The sequence below is a fragment of the Heterodontus francisci genome, chromosome 8 (assembly GCF_036365525.1).
Source record: "Heterodontus francisci isolate sHetFra1 chromosome 8, sHetFra1.hap1, whole genome shotgun sequence".
In the NCBI taxonomy this organism is placed as follows: Eukaryota; Metazoa; Chordata; class Chondrichthyes; order Heterodontiformes; family Heterodontidae; genus Heterodontus; species Heterodontus francisci.
The window spans coordinates 7,739,057-7,745,816 of record NC_090378.1 but is presented as its reverse complement, the minus strand read 5'-3'; positions in this window follow the sequence as shown (position 1 = coordinate 7,745,816).

Sequence of the window (6,760 nt, the reverse complement as noted above, 5' to 3'; positions counted from 1 at the left end):
GGTACACCCACAGTGCTGTTAGGAAGGGAGTTCCAGGATTTTGCCCCAGCGACAGTGAAGGAACAGTGATATAGTTCCAAGTCAGGATGGTCAGGCCAACTGGTTGACCCCATGATGATAACATTTTGGAGGTGCCTGTGTGGATGATGCATTCTCTAAAGCAAACGCGGGAGCAGTTTGGTCTGAGGTCAATTCATAAAGAATGTGTGCCTCATCATGCATGGATACTCACTCCAATATTTCAAAATCTCCAAAACAAACTTTTGAGAAATCCTACAACAATAACAACAACTTGTATTTATATAGCATCTTTAATGTAGCTTCAAAGGAACATTGTCGAACAAAATTGACACTAAACTACATAAGAAGATATTAGGACAAGTCACCAAAAGCTTGGTCAAAGAAGTAGGTTTTAAGTGGCATCAACAGAAGAGAGAGAGAGGTAGAGAGGTGGTGTGATTTAGAAAGGGAATTCCAGAGTTTAGGGTCTGGGCAGCTGAAGGCATGGCAACAAATGATGGAGAGATTAAAATCAGAGATGTGCAAGAGGCCAGATTTAAAGGAATGCAGCAATCTTGGAGGGTTGTGGGCCTGGAGGAGATTACAGAGATAGGGAGAGGCAAAGCCATGGAGGGATTTGAAAACAAGGATGAGAATTTTAAAATCAACACATTGCTTGGCCGGGCAGCGAGCCGGGAAGTTAACGTTTCAGGTCGATGACCCTTCGCGAGAACTCCAATGGAGTTCATGGAGTCATGGAGCTGAAACGTTAACTCTGTTTCTCTCTCCACAGATGCTGCCTGACCTGCTGAGTATTTTCAGCATTTTCTGTGATTATTTCAGATTTCCAGAATTTGCTGTATTTTGCTTTTGGACTGTTTTTGTTTGCTTTATGAGGAAGGCACATTCTCTCCCTTCAGGGACCCATTCTTCTTCCCAACTCCAGCGGGCTTACCTGCAGGTTGATGAAGACTCCAAACATAAACAGGTATACTGCTGGATTTAACCAGCTAACATCATGCAAACGACATACACAGATCACTGATAAACATCTTTGTGTTTGTCCAGCCGGGACCAACCTACCAATTAAAGCACTAGCTTACAGGCTGTCTGGAGCTGAACGAGCAGAATCCCAGCTCTCTGTGATAGATAAGCCCCTCCAGTTCTCACTAATGAGCAAAGATAGAGGATCAATTGTCAATAGTCCCTTGGAGCAGACTGGGCTACTTGACTCAGGTATTGGATTCCCATGTCTGTCACTAGGGTTGGCTTATCTCCAATCTTTCATCACCAAGCACGTTATTTTGGAGTCACCTCAACTCCCAAAGTCACTCCAAGACATACACATGAATAATGGCTACTTGGCCAATGTACCAGTAAACAGGTGAAGGTAGCAGAGCCCAGAAAAAAAACCTAACAACAAAAATTGATTGCCTTGGAACGACTATTAATTTCTCATAGAGTCATAGAGTAATTACAGGACAGAAGGAGGACATTCAGCCTATCAAGTCTATGCTGACTCTCTGTAGAGCAATCCAATCATTCCCATTACCCCGCTCTACCCCAGTTGCCCTGCAAGTTTATTTCTCTCAAATGCCGATCAAATTTCCTTTTGAAATCATTCATTGTCTCCAAATTGTTTTTATTCATTCCTGGGATGTGGACGTCGCTGGCTAGACCAACATTTATTGCCCATTCCTAAGTCAGGATGGTGTGTGGCTTGAAGGGGAACATGCAGGTGGTGGTGTTACCATGTGACTGCTTCCCTTGTCCGTCTAGGTGGTAGAGGTCAAGGGTTTGGAAGGTGCTGTCTAAGAAGCCTTGGTGCATTGATGCAGTGCATCTTGTAGATGGTACACACTGCTGCCACTGTGCATCAGTGGTGAAAGGGAGTGAATGTTTGTGGATGGGATGCTAATCGTGGGCTGCTTTGTCCTGGATGGTGCTGAGATTCTTGAGTGTTGTTGGAACTGCACCCATCCAGGCAACTGGAGAGTATTCCATCACACTCCTGACTTGTGTCTTGTAGATGGTGGACAGACTTTGAGGAATCAGGAGGTGAGTTACTCGCCACAGGATTCCTAGCCTCTGACCTGCTCTTGAAGCCACAGTATTTATATGGCTACTCCAGTTCAGTTTCATGTCAATGGTAACTCCCAGAATGTTGATAGTTGGGGTTTCAGCAATCATAATGCCATTGAATGTCAAAGGGTTAGATTCTCTCTTGTTTGAGATGGTCATTGCCTGGCACTTGTGTGGCGCAAATGTTACTTGCCAATTATCAGCCTAAGTCTGGATATTGTCCAGGTCTTGCTGCATTTCTACATGAACTGTTTCAGGATCTGAGGAGTCGCGAATGGTGCTGAACATTGTGCAATCATCAGCAAACATCCCCACTTCTGACTTTATGATTGAAGGAAGGTAATTGATGAAGTAGCTGAAGATAGTTGGGCCAAGGACGCTACCCTGAGGAACTCCTTCAGTGATGTCCTGGAGCTGAGATGATTGACCTCCAATAACCACAACCATCTTCCTTTGCGCTAGATATGACTCCAACCAGTGGAGCGTTTCCCCCCGATTCCCATTGACTCCAGTTTTTTGGTCTCCTTATCTGAGGAAGGATGTTCTTGCTATAGAGGGAGTGCAGCGAAGGTTTACCAGACTGATTCCTGGGATGGCGGGACTGACATATGAGGAGCGATTGAGTCGGTTAGGATTATATTCGCTGGAGTTCAGAAGAGTGAGGGGGGATCTCATAGAAACCTATAAAATTCTAACAGGACTTGACAGGGCAGATGCAGGAAGGATGTTCCTGATGGTGGGGGAGTCCAGAACCAGGGGTCATAGTCTAAGGATACGGGGTAAACTTTTCAGGACTGAGATGAGGAGAAATTTCTTCACCCAGAGAGTGGTGAGCCTGTGGAATTCGCTACCGCAGAAAGCAGTTGAGGCCAAAACATTGTATGTTTTCAACAGTGAGTTACATATAGCTCTTGGGTCTAAAGGGATCAAAGGATATGCGGCGAAAGCAGGAACAGGTTACTGATCTGGATGATCAGCCATGATTATAATGAATGGCAGAGCAGGCTCAAAGGGCCAAATGGCCTACTCCTGCTCCTATTTTCTATGTTTCTATTATCTCATTGCAGTTCGTGGGACTTTGCTGTGTGCAAATTGGCTGACCTGTTTCTTAGAATTAGAATTAGCACATTACAGCGCAGTACAGGCCCTTCGGCCCTCGATGTTGCGCCGACTTGTGAAACCATCTGACCTACACTATTCCATTTTCATCCATATGTCTATCCAATGACCACTTAAATGCCCTTAAAGTTGGCGAATCTACTACTGCTGCAGGCAGGGCGTTCCACACCCTTACTACTCTCTGAGTAAAGAAACTACCTCTCACATCTGTACTATATCTATCACCCCTCAACTTAAAGCTATGTCCCCTCATGTTTGCCATCACCATCCGAGGAAAAAGACGCTCACTATCCACCCTATCTAACCCTCTGATTATCTTATATGTCTCTATTAAGTCACCTCTCCTCCTCCTTCTCTCCAACGAAAACAACCTCAAGTCCCTCAGCCTTTCCTCGTAAGACCTTCCCTCCATACCAGGCAACATCCTAGTAAATCTCCTCTGCACCCTTTCCATAGCTTCCACATCCTTCCTATAATGCGGTGACCAGAACTGCACGCAATACTCCAGGTGCGGTCTCACCAGAGTTTTGTACAGCTGCAGCATGACCTCGTGGCTCCGAAACTCGATCCCCCCACTAATAAAAGCTAACACACCATATGCCTTCTTAACAGCCCTATTAACCTGGGTAGCAACCTTCAGGGATTTATGCACCTGGACACCAAGATCTCTCTGTTCATCGACACTATCAAGAATCTTCCCATTAGCCCAGTAATCTGCATTCCTGTTACTCCTTCCAAAGTGAATCACCTCACACTTTTCCGCATTAAACTCCATTTGCCATCTCTCAGCCCAGCTCTGCAGCCTATCTATGTCCCTCTGTACCCTACAACATCCTTCGGCACTATCCACAACTCCACCGACCTTAGTGTCATCTGCAAATTTACTAACCCACCCTTCTACACCCTCTTCCAGGTCATTTATAAAAATGACAAACAGCAGTGGCCCCAAAACAGATCCTTGCGGTACACCACTAGGAACTAAACTCCAGGATGAACATTTGCCATCAACCACCACCCTCTGTCTTCTTTCAGCTAGCCAATTTCTGATCCAAAGCTCTAAATCACCTTCAACCCCATACTTCCGTATTTTCGGCAATAGCCTACCGTGGGGAACCTTATCAAACGCCTTACTGAAATCCATATACACCACATCCACTGCTTTACCCTCATCCACCTGTTTGGTCACCTTCTCGAAAAACTCAATAAGGTTTGTGAGGCACGACCTACCCGTCACAAAACCGTGCTGACTATCTCTAATGAACTTATTCTTTTCAAGATGATTATAAATCCTGTCTCTTATAACCTTTTCCAACATTTTACCCACAACCGAAGTAAGGCTCACAGGTCTATAATTACCAGGGCTGTCTCTACTCCCCTTCTTGAACAAGGGGACAACATTTGCTATCCTCCAGTCTTCTGGCACTATTCCTGTCGACAATGACGACATAAAGATCAAGGACAAAGGCTCTGCAATCTCCTCCCTAGCTTCCCAGAGAATCCGAGGATAAATCCCATCTGGCCCAGGGGACTTATCTATTTTCACAGTTTCCAAAATTGATAACACCTCCTCCTTGTGAACCTCAATCCCATCTAGCCTAGTAGCCTGAATCTCAGTATTCTCAACAACATTTTCTTTCTCTACTGTAAATACAGACGCAAAATATTCATTTAACACTTCCCCTATCTCCTCTGATTCCACACACAACTTCCCACTACTATCCTTGATTGGCCCTAATCTAACTCTAGTCATTCTTTTATTCCTGATATACCTATAGAAAGCCTTAGGGTTTTCCCTGATCCTATCCACCAATGACTTCTCGTGTCCTCTCCTTGCTCTTCTTAGCTCTCCCTTTAGATCCTTCCTGGCTAGCTTGCAGCTCTCAAGCGCCCTAACTGAGCCTTCACGTCTCATCCTAACATAAGCCGCCTTCTTCCTCTTGACAAGCGCTTCAACTTCTTTAGTAAACCACGGCTCCCTCGCTCGACAACTTCCTCCCTGCCTCACAGGTACATACTTATCAAGGACACACAGTAGCTGCTCCTTGAATAAGCTCCACATTTCGATTGTTCCCATCCCCTGCAGTTTCCTTCCCCATCCTACGCATCCTAAATCTTGCCTAATCGCATCATAATTTCCTTTCCCCCAGCTATAATTCTTGCCCTGCGGTATATACCTGTCCCTGCCAATCGCTAAGGTAAACCTAACCGAATTGTGATCACTATCACCAAAGTGCTCACCTACATCTAAATCTAACACCTGGCCGGGTTCATTTCCCAGTACCAAATCCAATGTGGCATCGCCCCTGGTTGGCCTGTCTACATACTGTGTCAGAAAACCCTCCTGCACACACTGGACAAAAACTGACCCATCTAAAGTACTCGAACTATAGTATTTCCAGTCGATATTTGGAAAGTTAAAGTCCCCCATAACAACTACCCTGTTACTCTCGCCCCTGTCGAGAATCATCTTCGCTATCCTTTCCTCTACATCTCTGGAACTATTCGGAGGTCTATAAAAGACTCCCAACAGGGTAACCTCACCTCTCCTGTTTCTAACCTCGGCCCATACTACCTCAGTAGACGAGTCCTCAAACGTCCTTTCTGTCGCTGTAATACTCTCCTTGATTAACAATGCCACACCCCCCCCCTCTTTTACCATCTTCTCTGTTCTTACTGAAACATCTAAGTCCCGGAATCTGCAACATCCATTCCTGCCCCTGCTCTACCCATGTCTCCGAAATGGCCACTACATCGAGATCCCAGGTACCAACCCATGCTGCAAGCTCACCCACCTTATTCCGGATGCTCCTGGCGTTGAAGTAGACACACTTTAAACCAGGTTCTTGCTTGCCAGTTATGTTTCCTATGTTACAACAGTGATTACACTTCAAAAAGTACTTAATTAGGTATTTAATTGGCTGCAAAGCATTTTGGGACATCCTGAGATCATGAAAGGCGCTATATAAATGCAAGTCTTTCTTTTTTCATTCATAATTGTTCTGCCTGAAATCTGCAGAATTAGGAAAACCAGAAAGTTTTATATTTTAAAATCCAAAAGACATTTCTTAGTGACAATAATGAAGAAGATGTGTGCATGTAGGCTTTCAAGCACTCTGCTACTTTTCGGGACCCTGTCTTGCTTCTTGCCTGAACAATCCCTTCTTGAATAAATCCCTACATTTAATATATCATTTCCTGTCAGCTATTGCCTAATTCACTCAACAAGGCTATGTATTAGTTACTGTTCGATTGCTAGCTCTGATGGCAAGTAAACCATAAGCGGCTTAGAATAAAAAACTGCTCAACTGGACAGGCATGCTGTAGGTCGAGCCATCAGTTCTGCTTGGCAAAATCGAGTGGAACAGCTGTCACAGATGCACCACACATCGAGTAAATCTTGACTGCTTTCACTGTAATCAGCATCTCAAGTGTCAGATCCCTGAAATCAGCTTCCAGCCCAGTTAAAAAAGTACATTATGTTCACTGCTCTTGGGTAAAGTTAATGTACAGCTATGCCTGGGGCTGATGCAATCTAAGACTGTGGAAAAGTTCCAAAAGT